This window comes from Corythoichthys intestinalis, chromosome 1, assembly GCF_030265065.1.
Source record: "Corythoichthys intestinalis isolate RoL2023-P3 chromosome 1, ASM3026506v1, whole genome shotgun sequence".
Classification (NCBI taxonomy): Eukaryota; Metazoa; Chordata; class Actinopteri; order Syngnathiformes; family Syngnathidae; genus Corythoichthys; species Corythoichthys intestinalis.
Window position 1 is genome coordinate 32,413,657 of NC_080395.1, and position 25,271 is coordinate 32,438,927.

Consider the following 25,271-nt stretch of genomic DNA (forward strand, 5'->3'; position numbering starts at 1 on the left):
CTCTATAGCTGGAACAGAGGTGAGTCTGGACTTCCAGGCTATTATTATCATCTTGTACTATAACCTATTACATAACCGCATTAAGCCAAAGAAAAAAAAAAAAAAAAAAAAAATCATTTAATTCCGGCAAGAGAAAAAAAATGTACATCATTCGTCCAAAGAGCATGAGTGCCCTCTTGTGGGGAAAATAGTTTCTAGTTTGAATAGTTGAATAATGAATATTCCCTTCATAGTTCCTATTATGAAATTAAAAGGACGTCATCTCTGGTTTTCCACGGTCAATCGGTGCCAAATGAAAAAGGAGAGAGAGTTTAAAATTTGTGCTTTCAAGTCATGTTGAGGGCACCGCTGTATGTCAAATACTTAACTTTTATATGGTACCTTAAAGACGCCATGTGATTTAACAGGCCGGCGTGATCATAGAAGCTTGAGTGTACCGTATTTTTCAGACTATAAGTCGCAGTTTTTTTCATCGTTTGGCTTGGGGTGCGACTTATGTGTGAAATTATTAACACATTATGATATCATTTCACATGTTATTTTGGTGTTTTGGAGTGACACTGATGATTTGGTAAACTTGTTAGCATGTTCTTTATGCTTTAGTTATCTGAATAACTCTTAATAGCTATGGCCACGTTCGCGTTCTGCCTTTGGCAATGTGTGTTCAATTGTATTATTGACTTTTTTATATTGAAATGCATGCTTTTAGTTTGTGGCGCTTTCACACCCACGTGGGGGCGCACTCGCACTTGTTTACGTGAAGAAGAGCGCTCACACGCCAGAAGAAGACGGACAGCTACGCAGGTCTGAGTGAGTGGGCGAGTTAGCAAGAGAGAATGGTAAATGGACTGTACTTATATAGAGCGCATTTACAGTGCCTTGCAAAAGTATTCGGCCCCCTTGAATCTTGCAACCTTTCGCCACACTTCAGGCTTCAAACATAAAGATATGAAATTGAATTTTTTTGTCAAGAATCAACAACAAGTGGGACACAATCGTGAAGTGGAACAACATTTATTGGATAATTTAAACTTTTTTAACAAATAAAAAACTGAAAAGTGGGGCGTGCAATATTATTCGGCCCCTTTACTTTCAGTGCAGCAAACTCACTCCAGAAGTTCAGTGAGGATCTCTGAATGATCCAATGTTGTCCTAAATGACCGATGATGATAAATAGAATCCACCTGTGTGTAATCAAGTCTCCGTATAAATGCACCTGCTCTGTGATAGTCTCAGGGTTCTGTTTAAAGTGCAGAGAGCATTATGAAAACCAAGGAACACACCAGGCAGGTCCGAGATACTGTTGTGGAGAAATTTAAAGCCGGATTTGGATACAAAAAGATTTTCCAAGCTTTAAACATCTCAAGGAGCACTGTGCAAGCCATCATATTGAAATGGAAGGAGCATCAGACCACTGCGAATCTACCAAGACCCGGCCGTCCTTCCAAACTTTCTTCTCAAACAAGGAGAAAACTGATCAGAGATGCAGCCAAGAGGCCCATGATCACTCTGGATGAACTGCAGAGATCTACAGCTGAGGTGGGAGAGTCTGTCCATAGGACAACAATCAGTCGTACACTGCACAAATCTGGCCTTTATGGAAGAGTGGCAAGAAGAAAGCCATTTCTCAAAGATATCCATAAAAAGTCTCGTTTAAAGTTTGCCACAAGCCACCTGGGAGACACACCAAACATGTGGAAGAAGGTGCTCTGGTCAGATGAAACCAAAATTGAACTTTTTGGCCACAATGCAAAACGATATGTTTGACGTAAAAGCAACACAGCTCATCACCCTGAACACACCATCCCCACTGTCAAACATGGTGGTGGCAGCATCATGGTTTGGGCCTGCTTTTCTTCAGCAGGGACAGGGAAGATGGTTAAAATTGACGGGAAGATGGATGCAGCCAAATACAGGAACATTCTGGAAGAAAACCTGTTGGTATCTGCACAAGACCTGAGACTGGGACGGAGATTTATCTTCCAACAGGACAATGATCCAAAACATAAAGCCAAATCTACAATGGAATGGTTCAAAAATAAAAGTATCCAGGTGTTAGAATGGCCAAGTCAAAGTCCAGACCTGAATCCAATCGAGAATCTGTGGAAAGAGCCGAAGACTGCTGTTCACAAACACTCTCCATCCAACCTCATTGAGCTCGAGCTGTTTTGCAAGGAAGAATGGGCAAGAATGTCAGTCTCTCGATGTGCAAAACTGATAGAAACATACCCCAAGCGACTTGCAGCTGTAATTGGAGCAAAAGGTGGCGCTACAAAGTATTAACGCAAGGGGGCCGAATAATATTGCACGCCCCACTTTTCAGTTTTTTATTTGTTAAAAAAGTTTGAATTATCCAGTAAATTTTGTTCCACTTCACGATTGTGTCCCACTTGTTGTTGATTCTTGACAAAAAAATTAAAATTTCATATCTTTATGTTTGAAGCCTGAAATGTGGCAAAAGGTTGCAAGGTTCAAGGGGGCCGAATACTTTTGCAAGGCACTGTATCTGCATGGTTACCATGCCCAAAGCGCTTTACATTAGCACACATTTACCCATTCACGCACACATTCACACACCAATGGGGCTGCTGCCATGCAAGGCGCTGTCAACTCATTGGAGGCAAATCAGGGTTCAGTGCCTTGCGCAAGGGCAGTTCGACAGTGGGCAGTCGTAGCCGGGAATCGAACCTCTGACCCGTTGGTCCAAGGACAACTCTAGCTACCAACTGCGCCACGGCATCCCAGAAACACGTCTGCGAACCTACGTTCATTGTTTATGCTTGTGAAATATCTCTACAGAGGCAACGCCTATGTGTATAATCTTTTCTGTTGTTGTTGTGTGTTTTCCACCCGCGATCGGACACTTAGAGCAGATTGTGTGGTTGTTTGAATGATGTGCTAATGCTAGCGAATGCATGCTAACCGTTTGTGTCATTGCTGTAATGGCACCTAATTATCATTTATTTACTTTGATGCAAACCTGTTTGGTATCGAGGCCGAAATTGATTCAGCAAATTAGACGGACGTCCAGCATCGTCATTTGGGAGTTTAGCTCGCTGTATAGCCAGGACCAAGCTGTAGCGTCCTGGTGAGGACAGTATATTCGCATTTCGTTGTTCATGCACTGTACACTTATTCAGCATGTTGTTCTCTATTGTATTTTTATATTAAATTGCCTTTCAAGATGACATCTGTTCTATGTGTTGGATTTTATCAAGTAAATTTCCCCCAAAAATGCAACTTATTGTCTGGTGCGACTTATATATGTTTTTTTTTCTCTTCGTTGGGCATTTTATGGCTGGTGTGACGAGTCAGGTGCGACTTGTAGTCCGAAAAATACAGTAATTGGTACAATGGAGCTATGTAATTATTGTTGCGAAGTCTTATTGGTGAAACAGGTAGCGCTGCTGTTGCAAAAAAAAAAACAAATAAATAAATTCTAATACGTAGAATAAGAGGAAAAATGTAATGACTAGTGTAGCCAAAATTTTGCCTGGTACACCAGACTCACCGCTGTTCCAGCTATTGAGTCTGGCCACCATTCAGCGGATACAATTTCCAGGGCGGAGCAAGCCACAGCAAACAGACAACGGAGTGGACCAGTCAGTGACGGGCAGACGTGACGTTAGTAAAACGATGAGGGCAGGACGAGGGACTTGCACGCGGAAGTAAACATACGAGGAGAGCGGAGTTTATTCAACATGGCTAGCGTGAGACAGACTTGTCACTGACTCGTGTCGATGTGTTTTTGGTAATTTAAAACTGATTTTACCGTGGATTGGAACATATTCTCGGCTCGCCTGTTCACCATCTGTGTTGTTGTGGAGACGACTTCCGACGCGCAAGAGTGACGTTGCTCGTTAAGAACACGTCACGCAAATAAACGAATCTGATTCGTCGATTGATTTTGTACCTGCTCTAGAGGCCGTTAATGGACTGGTTCCCAGATTTTTCTCTCAGTGTTTGAAAAATACAGGGAGAACAGTCTGGCCGTGCCAGGCAAGCCAAAATTAGCAGAGTAAGAAGCGCTTTTCTTCTTCATAAACTTACTCAAATATAAGTAAAAGGTATGGCTAAGTAAAACTACTCTTAGAAGTACATTTTTCTCAAAAAAGTTACTCGAGTAAATGTAACGGAGTAAATGTAACGCTTTTTTACCCACCTCTGTTGATTGCATATGTGCAACAGTTGCATTACCAGGGTTCCGCCTACCAGTTGCACTCAGAAACTAAGGAAAAAAACTGATGTGACAGAAAAGGTCAAAAGACTGGCATTCCGCCAGATTAACATTTCTGCTGGCTGTTGGTAACTAAATGCAAATGCTAACACGAATATATTTGTATGTAATGTAAATGCAAGGTTTGTATTGAGTTTTGCCAATTTAACTTCAGACAAAAATGGCAAAGTGTGGATTTTAGATCAGCCGTAGCCCAAAATTATGTAGAATTTATTCTCCTGCATTTTATATGGCTCATGGATGTACATAAAGCATAAACTGTCTTTAGCTACCAAGCCTACCATGCAGCCAGGAGTCCATTGCTCACATACAGTGAGTGAACAATCACAATAAATATGCTAAATTCTTGCATTAAATATGCAAAATATGATATATAACCGTTATACTGTGGTTGTAATTATAGTTTACGACTACTTATGCTTACCCGCATTGAAACATGTTGGTTTCTGGATGTTGCAAATTTATGCAATTTATTAGTAAATTCATGAATAGGCTTCAAGCCAGAAATGCAAAAGCAGTAGGTTTATTTTCTGTTCAGCTAGTTTGGCTTTTATATCAACACTAATTTATAATTTTTAGAGGTTGGTTATTTAAAAGTTCAAAGTAACACATTTCAATAAAGCATTGTAAGATGATCTACTGATCATAAGGCAAGATAATTTACAAGTGACCATGCAGCATTCAAGGATCATGACTTCACGCCAGATTGTCATTAAAATTCAACCCCAAAAAACTTTTGTGACCTCAAAAATCTGACATCAAAGATCACAGTGAAGTGGAAGACTTAAAAAAAAGTCTTTGAACATGAACCACATGAGTTATAACCCCATTGACAATTAAGCCTAATTAGAGCATAGGGAAATCCTGCTCTGCTAATGAATGCCACTCTTTATTTCAGCATTATAACAAGACGTGCTCATCTTCTCGCCTGACTGATATGTGGATAACCTTTGACTGTTAAATCTATTGGACACTTTGATGCACGTATCAATGACATATGCATCAGATGGTTTAGTGACCTGAAATTTGCTGATGCAAGTATATAGCGCTACGTGTGGAAATGGCTCATTATAGCTCCACTGAGTCACGTTCCTTTGAAACTCACATTACAAAGGAATACAGCGACGATCAGTTTAAATATAGTAGACGGGCAACTTCGAACTTTTAAGGGTGGAAAAAAGGAAACACATTATATTTAATCTATAATTAAATAAAACACAGATAATGAATGAAATGTGGGAATTACTTCATGCTGATAGTGTTGAAATGTGAATGATATTAACCCTTTCATGCACTAATTGTTACGATTGATTTTTTAAATGTTTTTATCATATTCGTATCGCACATTGGTCTCAAACTTGTGGCCCTGGGTCCAATAGCGGCCCACGGGACAATATTTTGCTGCCTCCAGTTGAAATCGAATTGTAGTATTTGTGTTATCTGCATGTTTTTGTGATGCAGAATAAAATAAAATGTTTTTTTTTTTTTAAAACACAACATATACCTGAGCTGGCACTGAATGAGTTAGGCTGACAATAACGTTTGAATAGATGTCCACCAAGGGCGTAGGTTTGGTCTCAACATTGGTAGGGACGATTTAACAGCATAACCTGCATGTTTACTTTTTTGCTCGGAAGAGCTACATTTCTAACGAATATGAGCCTAATTAATTGATAGGCTAAATCGGAGGTGCTCATTACGTCGATCACGATCGACCAGGCAATCGCAATGCGAGTGTGGGTAGCTCGCGGGATCCCGCCATCCTCATTTTTTAAAAAAACGTATTAACGTAAAAAGTAGAAAACACGAATAGAAGGACACTTCTCTCTAAGCAGCTTCCTACTCGAGTTTTGCAGGTTAGCAAGTTCACACAGTTTAATGTTATGCTAATTCTGATGCATGTCGGACTTTCAGTAGCAAAATTATTCCACAACATTAGCGTCTTTTTAAATTACTTACAGTGGCTGCTGACGGTCGAAAAAAAACCTTCTAATATCCCTCCTCTTCAAAGGAGGTGGCAAGTTGTCGAAATGTATTTCTGTCGGGGCTGTGTGAGTTTGGGCGCGCAGGGGTGGGTCAAGTCATCGGCCAATCAAACGTGTGTTTTGTACCGGCACATTCAGCAAGTGAAAAGGGGTAAATGTAAGTTTGAACATAATGACAATAATTGACTTAATAATGGTAGGGTCATTTCCATCCTTACAACATATGGGAAACATAAGCGGATTTTAAGGGGGGGGCAGGCCCACCGGGGGGGTGGCTGAAAAGTGTCATTGCATGTAACTGTCTTTCCCATATATATAAAAGCGTAAAACAATAAAACTGCAAAAAAATGAATGAAATGAAAAAAAAAAAAAAAAATTTATCATGGGTCAAAATTATTTTTCAAAAAAGATCATTTGACTAGCAATTTAGACGGTCGTTTGCTTTGCATATAATTTTCAAAAACAAAAAAAATTAGGGGAGGGCAATTTTATTTTTCAAATGATTTTTTTTTTTTTATTTGATTGAAGCAACATTTTTTGGGGATTGAATGACTTAGACACAAATGTCCTACCCATAATATGGCCCAATCAAAAAAAGGATTTCTTCAATCAAAGGCAACTTTTTCAATAAAAAATTAAGTGTTCAAATGCATATTTTTCAATCTCAAATATTTTTTCGCATTCAAAAACTTATTTTATGATTGAAATTTTTCTATATTTGACTGAAGTGATTTTTCTTTTTGAAAATATTTTTTTGAAGCAACTAATTTTTTGATTGAATTTTGATTGAATAATAAAGACAAAAATGTCCTAGCCAAATGTGGCACAAATCACAAATCAACATTACTTCAATCAAAAAAGTTGCTTTAATTAAAAAAAAAGAAAATTACTTTAAAAAAAAAAAAAAAAAAAAAAAAAAAATCAAAGAAAAATAGCTTTCACATGCATTTTTTTGAGTTTCAAATTTATTTTTGTGTTCAAACACATTTTTTTTTGTGATTGAAGCGACTTTTTCTGGGGTTGAAAATATATATTTTGTTTGAAGCAACTTTTTTTTTTTTTTTTTTTTAATTGAAGAAACTTTTTTTGGATTGAATAATGAAGACACAAATCTACCTCCATATGGCTCCGCCCAGGGGATACAATTTTTGACTGGGGTAACTACATTGCCACGACGCGGGCGGGCGTACCATATTAAATGGATGCCGATCTTGGCAAAAAGTATTGCCCAAGCAGCGTGATTTAGAATTCCCCTCAAGAATGATGGGAAACAAAAAAAAACGCTCATTGTCAACTTAATACTATAAATATTCTTGTAAGTTAATTTTATTTCTGACACTGCATTTCGGGGTCATGTTGCATGTTGTGCCCTCCCTGCCCCAAAAGTTAAACTCCGCCTATGATGGGAAGACTATCTAAATGACTTATATAACGGAACTCATTATATCATGCATATAAGGTTGCTTAAAAGTTGGTGGAGACAATTAGAGCATCCTGAAAAGTTGGTCGTGTTAAATCCCTACCATCCCTATGCATACCTACGCCCTTGATGTCCACTGTATTGACCACAGTCACACGGTGTAGATATTGTGTTTAAGTGGGTGGATGAATGAGTGTTTTTCACAAGACATTATTTGCTTTTGTCTACAATGAGGATGTGCTAGCCCAATCTAAGCAACATTGTGGATATTTCCTATATGGTGGGACGACTTTCCCTCGTCAATTTATTGAATTACATACAGCATCTGCTTCCCATTATAAAATATTTTTCCACTTATGTTTAAGAAAGACAATTGTGTAGAACCGTATCCTTCATTAAATATATTTTCTATACCACTTACCTACCTTAAGGTTCTGTTACATTTTTGTATTTAGCATTTCAAAACTGTGCTAAGCAGACGGTCAACCCTGTAGGGAAAAAAACTGCAGTAGCAGAACAACCAAGCGTTGCCATGGAAATATGACTGGGCAATGCCATTTCCATTTTTTCTCACCATGATTTGATGAGGATATCCTTTGCAGGCATTAACAGAAGGGCAAGGAAAGCAAACGCACAGTATGCTATGTTTATTAGCTTCTAAATCTACTTCAGAAACCCTTCTAATGCACCTTTTATTGGACTGAAAAGTACTACGATATACAAATGTAGCACATTGTATGGTGAAAAGACCACCGTGACGGCTCCTCATTAAGACATCTTCCCCCTGGACAGCCTGTCTGCACGGCCACATTTAACACCGTGAACTCCTGACTAGACCAAACCTGAGCCTTGTAGCCTTAAATAGAAGTACTGCTTTGGGAAGCTGAGTCAAGTGCGAGAGGGATGCCCCAGCTGATGATTGTTGATCACTTCCAAAGAAGTGAGAATAACCTTGGCTTAAATGAAACCCTTCTCTCACTGTGAACCTACATGTTTCTGTCAGAGTTGACACATCTCTGCTACAATCCTGATATTAAAAGCATGAACATCAAGTCTGCTTGCTGCAATGTCTTCAGTTTGAACTGTGTGGCTATGCTCCTCTCACAATAACTTAAAATATGCATACAATGAGACTACCTAAAGCGTAACGCACCAAGGCCAAGCAATGTTGATTCAAGGCAGAGCTGATTAAAAAAAAATACACTGTTTCACATACAGTATACAAGCATTTACCCCCCTCCCCTATTAAAATGCTGCTGAATTAAAGAAAGAAGGTTAAATTACGAGAGTCAATAAATAAACAAGGTAAATTTTTCGGCATTAGGACTTCTAATGCAGATAGAAGCCCCCCCCCAATGTGGTCTCCCAGCACTGTGACATACGTTTTGATTTGTGCATAAACTTCCGTATTCCCTCAGCGTAAAATTTTCTAGCAAGTCGCTCACAACCCTTTGTCACTTTCGAAGTTCGTGCCATTTTTTCAGACATTATTCCTATGAGCAGAGGCGACGCCTCCCATTAGGCAAACCAGGCAATAACCTAGGGCCCCCAGCCAGCAGGGGCCCCCAGAGGGCCAACAGATTTAGCACACGCAGCTTTACTGCAATGTCACAGCGACAAGTGTAGGGAGAGATTCAATACCATGGAATCATTTGGCAGATTATCTAACGATTCTATTATCAATCCCAATCAGCACTAACCATGTCACGTAGATTATACATGTTTAAGAAAGTCCAATCAGCTTTCATATCACGGCTGTTTAAAGAGTGACTCACCAAGTACTCTCTGTAAAGTCGTTACCGAGTTTACGTTGATTTTCACAGGCCACCTCATTATTCATGTGACTTTTTAAAGAAACAGTGATTTTTCAAAAAAAAAGTCTATTAATGGGTCTATCGTATTCCTCGTTGAATACTCTATAAGAAAAATATAACATACTGTATATGCATCTAAAATAATCCTGAATGATTTTATTAGCAATTTTATTACTCTTTTAGCAAGGTTCCTTGGGTATGCGTACGTACCCATAGCAACCTGTCCTGTTATTGTCCTAAGTCACAAACGTTGCGTATTCTGGAAGCGAGAATAGGCGTAAGGTGCGCATTTCGAGCAGAGGACGGCCACCTGTTAAAATGTGTGCGTCCATGTACGAATGTAAGTACATCCATATGAGTCAGTGTAAAGTACTTAGTTTTCGCCACTTTTATGGCCAAGATGACCGTATGTGCACGCAGCGCGCACTCGCACTCCCTCACCTTTGTGTTCATTATACTGCGTGAGTATGTATGTGTCTCACATGACTCAGGAGGGCCCCATGTTGCTTGTTGCCTGGGGCCTCCGGGGCCCCTTGCTACGCCTCTGCCCATGAATTTCAACTGGTTTGCACCCTTTAGCAACCAAAAAATGATAAATGACCGCTGTTCAATCCTGGAGCATGCTTCTTGGTCAGCACTCTTTGTTAATTACTAAAATTCTCAAGGTTTTTTATGCATCTGCAAAAGAATTAAATTAATGTGAAAAAGAAGTAAAACAGGAAAATAATTTAGGGGAAATTGTCACACTTGGACGGAATGGAGCGGACTCACGTGCAGAATTCAGTCTTTTATTGAACACAAATAATCAGAGGCAGTAACAAACTGAGGGCGCTCCAGAAGGTGGAAATGACGAGCTACGAAATAAAATGGTACAAACGGGAAACAAGAGAGCCAGGCAAAATGCACTGGAGTAGAATACTATAACAAAGGACTTGGCACTAGGCATGAAAGAACAAAACTGTAGAATACTATGAATTTACTCACAACGTAGAATATCTTGGACTATGAATGCGGGCTGTAGTGACGACGAAGACACTTTGGCACGAGACTAGGGAGAGACAAACAATTTAAGCACATGAGGAATGGGGCACAGGTGGGAACAATCGGTAATCATAATCAGAAACAGGTGAGACTGCAGGAAGGGTGAGGTGGAAACAGGAGGGTGAGGATTCAAAATAAAAGCAGGAAGAGACAATATACCAAGACATGACAACCCTCACCCAGACGTGACAGAAATGTTTTTGGCAAGCTTTCCGCAATTACAAGTGTGTGCTCTGACCTTACATGGCAATGAATAGTTTTTTCTCAAAAAACACGCAGAGGGTTTTCTGAATCTGAAATTAAAATAAAAAAAAAACAAAAAACAAAGATCTCAGTTACATTGACAATCAATCAGCTGAAATGTTCTCACTGAAAAGTTGTGGTTACAGAGAAACAATGAATCATACGGCAGCTTATGTGGCTACTCAAGTTTTGATTTACCGGTGGTAAGGGCATAATGGTTCAACTCCGACTCAAATGACAATATGAAAAAAATTAAATCCTCCTGCAAAAGAGTAAACATTGTTGAGTTTTGCTAATGTTTTAGCAGTAGTAGTAGTAGCCCATTGATATCAGAGTATAGAATTAGGTGTTCTAGAAAAATGTGAACCAGGTTTAATGTGTTCTTACTCTGTAATTTGTAAGCAACTACACTATCCATGATTTGGTAGTTTGTTGGTTTGGCAGATTTTGACTGGTTGAATGGCTATGTGGTTGCCTCATTTTTGGTTTGCTAGTTATCTGAGTTAGTTCGCCGGTTAGTTAGTCAGCTAATTGTTTCTATTATTATATATTTACTTAAACTGAATTCGAGTTCACTTAGATTACCGAGTTCAAAAGACTTAACTGAGGTTGTTTACTTAAAATGTTGAGTCAGTTTTTCGTTAGTTTTTCGTATTTCTATCAAAACTTGAAAATTTAAGTGAAAATGTTGTCAGAGAACGCGGGCGGACTAACGGTTGTGTGGACCCAAACACAAGGAAATGGAGGCAAGGCAGACAGGCGGTGCAAAAATGTTTTAACAAAACAACAAAAATACAAAGTATAAACAAAATGACTGGGGGATCCAAAAAACACAACAAAACTCAGGGTACTGAGTTTTGAAAGAAAGAATGGGTATCAAAAACTTAGTAAGGCAGAAGAACACGAGGGCTGTGACATAGAAACAGACGAGAATCGACGCTGACGTGAACATGGACAATGTCGTGACAAAGACTCAACAAAAACGGGGAGCTTATATACACACAGACAAGGGATAAAGAGACAATGAGGAACAGGTGGGTGACACGGGAGGAAGCAGATTGGAGGATACACAAGGAGCAGGCACAACAGATGAAATCAATGGGCAATCACAGGGACAAGTCATACTTGGAAACAAAGGAAAACACAGAGGAAACAAACACAAAACCTAAAAATTATTTATAAGTATAAACTTTGATGACCTTCTAACAATGTGATCTAATAAAAATTGCACAGACAACTATCTTTGGTCACGTGTGCAGTCACCTCACATGTATGACTTTTCCATGAAGTGGTTCCTCCAATTCTATGAAGCATATATGCCTCACCATTAGATTATATTAGCTATGATGTAAGCAGTCTGAACCAATTTTTTAAGACACTGAATTTCCGCTCTCATGTGAGCTAACACGCACAGCTGGACAGGAACACATGTGCATACACACTCAGACCACAAGAGAACATTATTTTTTTTGTTTTTGGTCTTTTTTAGAAAGAGGGTTTTATGCAACTTCTTGCTGCATTGTCTAGGGATGTGTTTTGAATTTGAACGTGAACTTGGACTGCCTCAACACGCCCTGCATGTACATCTCTGCAAAGCACTGCAAGCTGTCAAGTGCGACATGAGCTCATGCTGTTACGCCCAACCAAAACACATCATCGAGCCAACAGGAAAACAGAGTACTACGGAACGACAACGTTCAAGCCTCGGTTGCATGTTCCTTCCTCAATTATGTCATTGCTAATTGGTGAGGGTGAATAAAGAAAACAACATTGGCTAAACAACTTCAATAGAGCTGTCAAGTTGACAAATGACGAACCAGAGCACAAGGATAACGTCAGCTGGGACCAAAAACAAATATTATCAATCTGTCTACCTACACTTGATGACAACATTTTTGCTATCTCTTTATGAATGAAAGAAAAACCCACAGCAGTCACAGAAATAATGCTAAAAAAACTCAAAGCATTGCTTCTTCCGGTGCAAAAATCGAATATTATTCAAAGTATTCTTGGCATTTGGATAGCATTGGCAATGTGTTGAGCTTTTTCAAAGTTTACTTGATGACACTACATGTCTATGCAAGCCAAGAGGCCCACTGCTAATTCTTCCTCCTCTCGTACAAAGTCTGTTTCTCGTTGACTGTTACGTAACTAACTTTTCATCCTCACAACCAGATGTCAACTGCACAGTGGCCACGCTCAACTTGCTTGGTTAGACAACAAATGGCGAAATTGCCTCTGAAAAGGGGTACATGTATTTCGATTTTTTTTCTTAAACTATTTTTTAAACGGACAATCCCAGGGTGCAAAACAGAGAAACAACCATATGCATTCACATTGCGCTTATGATGAATTTGAATCAGAGTTTCCAAATAACCTTAGATACAATTTTGGAAAATTGGAGAAGTACCTATAGGAAACCCACGCTACAACAGGGACAACATGCAAACGGATTTGAATATGACTGAATATTAAGGGTGTAACGGTACATGTGATAGTATTGAACCATTTCGGTACGTGGTGCTCGGTTTGGAACAGACGTGTACTGAACGAGTTTCTGACGTAATATAACCCTTACTTTTCGAGACTGTGAGTCGATCGGGTTACAGTTTCTTTGTGTAGATTATATTTACTCCGTCTTCTCTACTATAATGACCAACACGGTAGGACAGTATAATCCAGAAACGTCAATGGCGCGACAACGTGGCCGCTGCGAGAACGCAGTGAAACGCGGGTGTTTGAGTCAATCAGCCAATGCACACCAGTCGCAGTGCGGCCGCGTGTTAGATGCATCCCAGAAGCGGCTCAACGCGACGCACGCGAATAGAACGGCAGAGTTTATTATTTGAAGCGAGAGGCGGCCCTCCTGCGTTAATACTACTACCGGTATTAGGATCGGGCCGGAAGTCGCTCGTGTAAAAATACGGTGGATCCGGTTGATTTTCAAACTAATATGCAATCGTAACCTACTTTTTGAGTCCATCAGATCTCTTGAGTGGTAGATCAGGGCACAGTTGACTTGTCTTTGTTGATTTTTTGCTGTCTCCTCTGCTATAATCATGGGTGCACATAATTTTTTTGCCCAGGTTCTCAGAGGAGGACCTGGAGATGTGACTTGGTCCTCATTGAGCTTGAGAGCCGACCCACCTGATGCGATAAATTTATGACTTAGAGCCAATTAACTTTAATTAATTATATTAACAATTAATGCTTGATTAACATCAACTGGCACAACAAAATTGCCATTACTTTGAAGTGAAATGTAAAGAAATAAAAAGCACCAATTCAAAATAAAGGGCATTATGCGGCTCCCACATTAACTCCAAGCCTTTTTAAAAGTGGGATGTCCTCCTCATAAGACCTCATTGAACGTGCATGTTTAGCTTTGTAAAATGCGAGCAAAAACACGTTTGTCAGTGCATGTCGCTGTTCATTACCTTTATTCCACCCTATTCCGCCACTTGTCCATAGGGTGAGTGGGGTCCTGTTTGACATCGATAGTTTGCTTAATTGCCACATGCTCTCTGTTTTTTTCGTGCTTTTCAAAGTTTGGATGGCTGAAATTCTATGACCCTACATAAATGCGCTGCTCTTATCGGTGACATTGGGATTCTCACGGCACATTTTGTACCGCATTTCCGTGCGAGCATCATTTGCTTCTAGCCATGGTACCTCCTGTAGCCACTTTTCAGCAAAAGTCCTTTTTTTTCGGTAGCTCCGGTGACGTCTTTGTCGTCTGTCTGTCTTTTGACGGGGGTGGGGGAACACGGAAGTAATTACTCAGTGTGGCCTGCCTCTTCGACATTTTGAGAAGTTATTTTCTCGTGTCCGCCGCAAATACAGTGGTCAGCCATCGGTACGCAAAAGCGTATGGAAGCCGTTGAGGGCCAACGCGTTTGTCTACGTCCAGTACGCATGCGCGCATGCGGACCACTTATGTGCACCCCTGGCTATAATAATAACCAACATGGCCCCGTGTTCAATACAAAACCCTCCTACCACAACAAAACAAGTAGGAACTAATATTCACATTGGAACTAAAGTTATACAACATAAAATATACAATATAAATGAATACTACATCACATTTGCAAAATATGAACACATAATAAAATAAATAATAGCCCATTTAGATAAAATAAATTGAGATGAGCTAAAACACCTGTAATTAAATAATAAGAATAATACACAGATCCTGCTTACACAATTAAATTTATTAATTTCTGTGTGGCGATTTAACTTGAGAAAATCCATCAATAAAGCTTTTGAAAACCGTTCATAAGAAAAAAAAAAGATTAATTGAGGCATTTCATTTGTAAAATACATTTTAAAATCTTTGTCATTGGGATTGCTTTTCTCTTTAGCACAGGACTTCTTTTTTCTTCTTTCTTTCAGAAAGAAAGCTGACCAATACGCGCGGTCTGAAAGGCACATTGTTGTTGGATTATCTTTAAATACCCGCTACTTTTTGAGCAGAATTCTAGCTTTGTTTGCAATGAAAATTTTTTCATTACTTCATTACTTTTTCATTAGTTACTTTGATCAGAAGTGAGGTAAAATGCTCAAATTTAGTATCAAGATCAGCAACTTATATGTGGATGCTGCTTTAGTGAGGGAGAGTGGATTAGCTGTCATTTGAGACAAACAACAATCAGCGTATTTGTCTACATGTGGTTATTTGTGCATGAAAAGCATGAAGAGGTAGGCGAGCAATAGCAGGACCTTACCGCCCACATGAAAAACCTATTCACAGCCACCAATGTACCGATGCAGTCAACTCACGATTGCCATGCAGATAGACAAGAATACATTATCTCAGAAATAGCAGGAAGAAATTCATAAACCCATCGTTTCAAATATGGGCAGCATGGCAGTGGTTGTCTTCTGTTAAATGGCATTTTCCTGTCTTGTCTTACTTTATATGAAAGTTCTTTTAAGATCAGTGATTTGTATTTTAGCATTAATTTTAGTTTTATGCAAACAATCTGTGCATTTAAAGCATAAATGTTCAGCGTCGTGGCATTGCGCTTTGCAAATGGGATGCACTGGCAAAATGAAAATACACTACTATCAATGATTAAACATGCATGCTAGACTCATGAAGACAATAATATGTGAATATACGTAAGTATGAATGATTGTTTGTCTGCCACGTGACAGACTACATGGATAATGGAAGAGCTCTATATATTCAGATACAGAAGTACTGAGGACACTGATAAACTAAATGATAACATTCTTTTCTAATGACTTCAAATCTGAAATCCCAATTTACTTCAAAATGAGATATCATATAAGCGTTTTTATTTTTATTTATTTATTTTTTTACACACAATAGCAATTATGTGCTCGAGAACCCAGAGAGCTTCATTGAGTTGTATTCTGGCTTATGTAGGACTATCCTTGAAGGCCTCTTTCTTCCAGTTTGTGTGCAATGTTCATGTTTATTCCCAAACTAAACAATCCAAAATAAACAAGCTGGTGGCCATCCTTCTTGAAGTTGAACCCAGTGACCACAAACATGTTTGAATCGATGTCGAGATTCATGACATGGGCTGGCCCCAATACTCTCAGAATATAATAGAAACACTATCCTCGCCATCAGTAGAAAACTAGTGAGGGGATATCAGTCTCAAATGAGAAAACTCGAGGCGCCATTGGCTAGAGTTAAACATAGGATGATAGTGCCCTCTAGTGTCGAATTGGGTAATTTAGGCGCATACTAGAAAATACTGCACATTGAGTTAAAGTAGATCATTCATATACGTACATCATTAGGATCGTAGTTGTGCTGGAGCCAATACCACTCGAGTACAATTTAGGGGCAAATGTTTGATGTGATTTTTTGAAGAGGTGAAAAAAGTTTTTTTTTTTAATGCAACATATGTCAAATTGTTTAACAGATGTTAAATATTTATAGTACCGAGCAAGAACAAGAACACGCTAAAGACTATATATATTTTTATTATATTATGTATATACAGGATATACTGTATGTATATATTTTCTCCAAGTGGAAGCTTCCATGATCCTAATAAATTTAATAATTAAAAAAAATATACACAGTACTGTGCAAAAGTTTTAGGCAGGTGTCCTGCCTAAAATTTTTGCACAGTACTGTACATTATTTGACGAATAACACCTACTATTTATTTATTTAATCTGTTATTATGCTAAGAATATACTTTAAACTTACTTTGACCTAGAGTTTTTTTTAAACCCTTTACAGGGCACACAATTAAATGCAGTACTAGGGAAAATAGTATTCTTTCCCCCCCCATTTATTTATTTATTTATTTATTAACATTTAAGTCATGTATTCAGGTTTTTAAATTAAAAATAAGTGAAAATAATATTCAAATAAATAATTGAATAAAACATGAAGTCTTGAATGAAACATGAATGACTCAGTCATTAAAAAAAAAGCAGTAATACAATCAAATTAATAAAGTTATATTTGGTGGCACGGTGCCCTGCGATTGGCTGGCAACCAGTTCAGGGTGTACCCCGCCTACTGCCCATAGTTAGCTGGGATTGGCTCCAGCACCCCGTCACCTTCATGAGGATAAGCAGCTCAGAAAATGAATGAGTGAAAAAAGTTATATTTTTAAATTACCCAGAATGGTCACTTGTTCTAGGATGGGTTGAATTCAACTTTTTGTTGCATAAATTTAGCATTTTTTTCCTGAAATTGTTTGGTTAAAATTATTTAAAGGGACCCAATCAATCAATCAATCAATCAATCAATCAATCAATCAATCAATCAATCAATCAATCAATCAATCAATCAATCAATCAATCAATCAATCAATCAATCAGCATGAACAGTTTACGCTCATGTGTTTGTATTAAAAAATAAAAATAAAAAAATAAAAAAAAGACCTCGTTCTATGATAACATGTTTTTGCAACAAGCACTGACATTTTGTTTTAAAGCGCATCAGTTAAAAAATTAATCTTGCTTTAGCAGTGACTGAATTTTAATGAATTAGAATTTGAATAATTGAAAAGATGGACTGAACTTGTTAATTCATGCAAAGTGACCCTTCCACTGGACAATTCTGGTACTAGAAAAGCTGACATTGACGTTTTATGTAAATTTATGTAAAAATATGGAGGCTGGGCATCCGTCCAACTCCAATAGAGAAATGACGCCATCTTGTGGAAAACATCGACGTACCATAAGTGACGCCAAATCGTAAACAAAAGTAACCTTCTGCGTAACATCAAAATATATCACTATAAATTATAGAATTAATTGTCTAATATTAAGACACAGTAATAATTATTAATTTATGCACTAGTAAGATGAAAATAATTTGAGAGACGATTTTTGTTAAATCTGTAGCCTTATGTTGACGGTATCAAACACATTAGAAAAACGTCTTTTTTGGTGACTAGGATGTTGATTTAGGGGCGAAAAACCGAGGAAGTCTCTTGTTTATTATTCATTCACGTCAGCTCATCCCCCCTCCTTCTCTTCCTTTTCTCTCTCTCTCTATATCTCTCTCCCTCCTACTTCACGCAAGCGCCGCCGTCCGTCGTTCCAATCGCTTCTCCTTCCTTCCGCTCCAAAACCACGACCAGTCTCATCGCCACCATAAACCCGTTTTGGAACCAGGTGAGCAGCCATGTTTCCGTGTTGTCTTCCGCCCGGACAATGAAGCGATGTGCTCGGTTAGAAAAGTGCTTGCTCGGACTGCTTCAACCGTAACTTGGTTCGATTCCTCCCCCGGGGTTTGACCACCACATCTCTTCCGCAGTCGTTTCTTTTATGTTTTGTGCTACAAACGAGCGGCGTAGCTGCTCTACCATCGCCGAAAGGTGGTGTCCGTTGCATGCATTGTTTTGACTTGTGTACGTTGTGGCGTGGTGTGACAAAAACACGACGGTGAGGGGAAGCATGTTGGAGCTGGAGCCGGGGCTACCAGGCCACATTAGCCCGACTCTGCCCATCCCTGCCCCGCAACACGGGGATGTCTCACGCATAGGCCGCGTCCTGTACTAACTTTATGCTCAATTGTTTTGTTTTAGCTGGATATATGGCAGTTTTATTGTACTTTCATTTACACGTATATAGTGATTAGGAGCACGGAGGCTTGACCCTGTGCTGGTTCCTCACTTTTGTGCACTTGACATTGGACTTTTACATCTTGGTTAATTGAATGAGGCACAGTTATTATGTAGTAGGGATGTGAGTCATGTGACACTATTTCCAAATGATGCTATATCACGATAATTTTTATCCCAAAAGATTTTCGATACGCTCGCGCCAAGAATCGATATATCGTTTTAAAAAGTTGTTGTTTAAGGCTTAGGGCTGCAGCTATCGAATATTTTAGTCATCGAGTATTCTACTGAAAATTCCATCGATTAATCGGATAAAACATATATTTTTGTAATATGTATAGAGCAATTATAAATATACATGAGAAAACAAGACATTTTACCTAATTTTGAACCATTTTTAGACAATCAATGTGTTTATTTTAGAGGTACATTGTTGAAAACAGCCAAAAATTGCATCTCAGATGTTACGACAAAAAACAAAAAATTCACTGCTTTCACTCCAAAAACTTAAGATCTTATACACTAATACATAATGAAAAATCCCATAGAATACACTACCGTTCAAAAGTTTGGGGTCGCTCGATAGTATATATATATATATATATATATATATATATATATATATATATATATATATATATATATATATATATTCACTCACCGGCCACTTTATTAGGTACACCATGCTAGTAACGGGTTGGACCCCCTTTTGCCTTCAGAATTGCCTCAATTCTTCATGGCATAGATTCAACAAGGTGCTGAAGCATTCCTCAAAGAGTATGGTCCATATTGACATGATGGCATCACACAGTTGGTGCAGGTTTGTCGGCTCCACATCCATGTTGCGAATCTTTCGTTCCACCACATCCCAAAGATGCTCTATTGGATTGAGATCTGGTGACTGTGGAGGCCATTTGACTACAGTGAACTCATTGTCATGTTCAAGAAACCAGTCTGAGATGATTCCAGCTTTATGACATGGCGCATTATCCTGGTGAAAGTAGCCATCAGAAGTTGGGTACATTGTGGTCATAAAGGGATGGACATGGGAACACTCTCTCTGGTCTCTGCACAATTGCTGATTTCATGAAGAAAACCAAAAAGTTTACATAAAAAAAACAACAACAAAAAAATCGCACATCCTGCGATGGGACTATTGCGCATGCGCATATTGCGATGGCGATGTTCAAACAATATATTGTGCAAGCCTAATATATATATATATATATAATTCTATTTCTTACCTCAAAATGTCATTACGCTTGATACCACCCATGGTGTTTTTCCCATGTGTTTCAATTAAATTTTAAGTTAGTCTAAATTGTAAGTCCTAATAGGATTTTGAGTTTTTGCAGTGTTCAAAATAAATGTATGATACCTGCTATATTGGAGCACATTAGGCACCAGCGCTACTTGGTGTTTTATCCATCACTGACTACTGAGCTAAAATTGACAGTTAACTTTATTATGTTTTTATTTTACACCCTCATCACTTTACAGCGCTGTGTTTTTACAGATGAATTAAGCCTGTATGAAAGCCATGCATCGATAGTAGTCATAATTGATAGAAACCTAGCTCTCTGCAGGGCTAAAGTTATGTTAGCAAGATACAGTCATGTTACTCTTTATTAGCGCTACGTTAACTTAATTTTACCGTGTCTTGGGTATCAGTCCTCCGCTTTTGGAGTATACAGGGTGCTTTTGGTGGAGCTGCAGATGTGCTGTAGTGGTATGCAAGCGCTGTCCTTCAGTGAATACATGAAACTGTGTTCGCCTTGGTGTCCAGCTTGAAATGCGCCTACACTTTTGACATTTTCTGATTTTTCTTGGTGCCTTTCTCTTCGCTTTCGTCGGCGTCTTTGTCGTTACCTCTGTATCCGTGGTCCTCAATTAGTGGACAGCGGTCCACGACTGGACCACGGCACACTAGGGCTGGGCGATATGGCCTTAAGTACGTATCACGATAAATTGAGCAGATTTACCTCGATAACGATAAATGACGATAAATTCGCCCAAGCGGACTGTTATATAATTTGAAAATTTGAATCAATGCATGGAATACAAATTAACCGTTTCTCGTTAAATTTATTTACCAGCTTTCAATTTAACAATTGCACATGCAGTCTAAACATTAAGTATTGAAAAAAAATCTTGTAAACAATAAGAATTCTAGTGTGAACATTTATAACAGCTTGTATGACTTGAAAAATGTACACCATTATCAAAATCAATATGACAACTGTGCAAACATGTCATTCTAACACAAATGACTTGCAGCTTTAACAGTACACTTCAGACAACTTATTGGTGATGGCTGCTGTGACATAATTATTCTACACAAGTGTTTACGTCAAGGTTTTTTTTTTTTTTCCAGAACATTTTTTAATACATGCACCCCCCACACAGACACAACCAGATTAAAGCTGTATTGCTCTGATGCCAATGAAACATTTAAGATTTTATGATGGCAGAATAAAGCAAACACATACAGAAAAATAGCTGTGGCCATTAAACTGTCATATTATATATAGGCTTCACTGTTGGATTATACTTTATGCTGAGTGATTTGCCATCATGAAAGCTTTCAGAGAAATCACACAGAGATACCAAATAACGCGACATAATGATTGCCACATGAAGTCCGTGCCCAGTCCACTCATTAATTTCACTCGTTTTGACAAGGTTAGAGCCGCTATCCGACTCCATCGCGTTCATTTGTAGCTGCTGTTAGCCACTCGCGTTAGCCTGTGGCTTGGCTACCAGAAGAAAGCACTGAAAGCATCCTCTCCTGAAATCGTGAGAACCAGGGAGGACAGCGGGTGAAAGCCCGTCTGGAACCCGCCAAGAGTTTACTCAATGTCGGGTGAAAGTTTGGCGAAGCTAACTTAAACCCGACTCTATCCCGTTTACTTGTAGCGTTAGCCGCTAGCGTTAGCCTACCGGGCTTCTGTTTGTTTGGCTTCCTGAAAACCACGTGACTCCATACGTAAGCACACCGTATGCTTTCTTAAAGGGGAATGAACATAGCCGAACAACACAGAGTCAAAGCGGGATGAAAAGACTATATTTTCTTGTTTTATTAAATTACCGAATTTACCGACATGGTCAAAATTACGTCGGTCATCGTGAAGAATTTCGGTAACAGTAAATTTTCGGTTTACTGCCCTGCTCTACAGCACACCTCTCTGCGGACCCACGGACATATGAAAAAAACGAAATAAAAAAATAAACTTTTTTTCAACATACATCATTTGTATAAATCGCCGCTACTATTCTATTGCTAAATTCTGTTTGATTTTTAGTTAAATATCTTACATGTTTTCACTTGTTGTCATTGCTATGACAACAATGCGCTGATTGGCTGAGAGAGCCTGCTTGGATGCGCTGATTGGCTGAGAGCGCGTGCTTGGATGCGCTGATTGGCTGAGAGAGCGTGCATGCCACTAGCTAGCATGGACGGACCGCAGCAGTGTCGGCAACCTCAAACACGAGTCACACCCGGCACTTTGCAATCTGTTTGTACATGCTGTCGTGTACTTTATTTTTCATTCAAGAGCGTGAGTCATACTGTGAGCAAACGTGATTTATTTATTCCCCCGTGTTAACCCGGCACTCGCACTGCATGCGGGCAACGTTCAAGATCACAACGTTAAGGAACGTTCACTAACACCACACTTGCCACCAGTGGAAGACTGAACCTAACAAAATGGCATGCTCAAAGTTGACCAAGAGAAGAAACGTGGACAGCGAAAATTGCCGTTTCAATGAGGAATGGAATGACAAACATAAGAAGCCATTCTCTGATGGAGAAATAATAAAAGAGTGTATGAAGTGATGACAGCAATGTTCAAAGGGAAAGAAAAGGAGGAAATGACAACAAAAATCAATCACTCTCAGATTTATCAACCACAAGATGCACTGAAGTACTGGCTGATCATGTGGGTGAACAGCTTTGTGACCCCCAAATGCCATTTCTCTCATTGAGCAGTTTTACAGTTAAAGTTACTGTCAATAATTGTTTTGTTTGCACCTTGATGACATAGCTTGTCGTTTATGTTATGAACAAGTGAACATGTACTGCACTACTTGCACATGTTTTCATTTTTGTTCAGCAGTGTTTTACAGTTACAAAATGTACTGTCAATAGTTATTGTTTGCACCTTAATGACAGATTTAGTCAACTATTTAGTGCACATATGAACATTGTTCTTGCATGTTTTTTTTATTTGTATTTATATTTTAAGTAAAAAGAAAAACGTGTTGTTAATTTATTTTTATTTAATCAGAATGTCCATTGTATTTTTCTTTGGTCCAAAGAAAACCACCTTTACCACCTTCGACCTGTCTTGTACTTGACCGACATTAACACATGGACCCATGCTTGTATGAAAAAAATAATGGTGGACCTTCAAGATTTGTATTTGAGGACCCCTGCTGACCCCTGAATTCAAATATATACGCTGTTTCTGTCTTCAAGTACGCATGTGACATCAGCGCGTTGTGCCGCATTAAAAGTAGTCTGGGCAAAACGTCAAGCTTAGAGCTGGCAAAATTAAACGATTCCTCGAGGCGGAGAAGATTCCTCGATCAATTTTTAAAATCGAGTTCCTCGAATAATTCGAGTGATCGTTTCAGCTCTAATAAGGCGAGGTCAGTCAGACTGCAGTTCAATTCTGATTTTTCTGACTGTAAGGTGAAATTTTCATGCAATATTAGCAGTCAGATTCCGATGTTTTCAAATTCGACATGGGCCTTTTTCATAGTTGATGTACACATTTGAACTATATGCCATCATCAAAGGAAATACGTCACCACTATTCCATTTGGATAACGGTGCAAAACATAGTTTTGGCTTCTTAGAACAGCATGTGAAGCATTCAGGCTAAAAAAAAACAATGGCTAAGGTATCACAAAATCGTCAGAAATTTCCACAAGAGCGTGACTGCTGGGACCTTCCGAAGAGAACATATTTACTTCTGTAAATACTGCGAACTGCCACACGTGTTATAGTGTGCATGCATGTGACATCACATAACGTAATTTTCCCGGCTGAGTGTGCGCATGCATACATTTGTGCGTGCGTTTGCGTATGCTGCATACACTCTGCATATGTGCGTGTTGAATGCATGAGACTCCAGTTCCTTTCATAGATGTTTATTGGTCATCAACACGCCGTAGAATTAAAGTTTAGACATACAAAATAAGGAAACACATCAATATTAAACATTGTAAAACGTTAGCATTGCTACATTGAGACTAATGGAAAAAAGACAATGTACTAAACAGTTTAGCCTGCTATAAAACATTGGCAGTCTTCTCCCAAATGCAAGATTGCGGTTAAAAGGTGACACTTCAAACATGAAAAATTGCTGGATTACAAAAATGGCATTGGGTTTCTCACCCATTTCATATTCTGCACCTAGCTAGCTTTCCAAATGACACGATATGCATTGTGTGAATTTGTTTTTTGTTTTTTGAATACAGCATTTATTTTTATAGTTTGTGTTTTATTTAAGAATAACAATTTATTACGTTTGATTAGGTAATTTATTAGGATGTATTTTCATTAGTGCTTGAATTGGTTAAAAGAAATTGACAATAATACCGCATATGGGCAATAATATATGAGACAATATATCGCCTACTAAAATTTGTTACCCCGACAGGCCGAGTGGGAAGCTGTGGAATTTCAGTATTTTGTTTTACATGGATAAACTAAAAAAAGAAAAGTCCATTGTGAGAAATCTTATTTGTGATTTTCTTGACTTTTGCTCTTGCTGGACATTTTCTCTTTGTTCTGCAAAATTTGTTTCAATAGTGTAAATTTAAATACGGCCTTATGGCTCTGGATTATTTTGATGCTTGACACCTTTAACATTGAGTGATCATGTTTCACAGATATTGATGGAGATAGACGTCCAATCAAATTTGACTGGGGGGCTGGCAGCGAACGAATGATATGTATAAAACCCTTTACCTTATTCTGACCTGAACGTGGAATGATTTCAAGTTGGCCCTTCTTGCATCCTTTGATTGTTCTGAAAACAGTCCTTGGAGAAAACAGTTTGAGTAACCCTAATTTAAACTGTGAATTCTCATCTTTCAGCACCATTGACAGCGCTAGTAGACATCCAATCCATTTGGACTATATCATGTTGTAAAAATGATCGTCGACCATTTTATAAAGTAAGTTATCGTCTGCTACATAAAATGGCGCACAATTTGTTTTTTCAGGATGCGATAAATTACGTCTCATCAACATTATTCATGCTGCTTTGTTCACACTTCACTCTAAGCAATCTAGCTCTTTGCTGGAGGTCGAAGTCACGCACACACATACTTACAAATGGTGTAGAGAATAACGGTGTAATACTCCATTTTAAGGTATTGATCTAGTAGTCCAAGTGGCTATGGGGCCAGTATTGCCGTGACAGATACTACCCAAATATTTAAAGTTGATGT

At 38.7% G+C, this 25,271-nt stretch overlaps 1 protein-coding gene across 1 annotated transcript in view; it reads left to right on the top strand.

Annotated features, from left to right (window-relative positions):
* Positions 1–18,181: 18,181 nt before the first annotated feature.
* The window catches only part of LOC130919325 (zinc finger protein 710-like), a 42,045-nt gene continuing 34,955 nt past the window's right edge, over positions 18,182–25,271 (top strand). The window contains exon 1 of the mRNA XM_057841923.1: positions 18,182–18,360. The gene's annotated coding sequence lies outside the window, so the exon portion shown is untranslated. The remainder of the gene's footprint in view (positions 18,361–25,271) is intronic.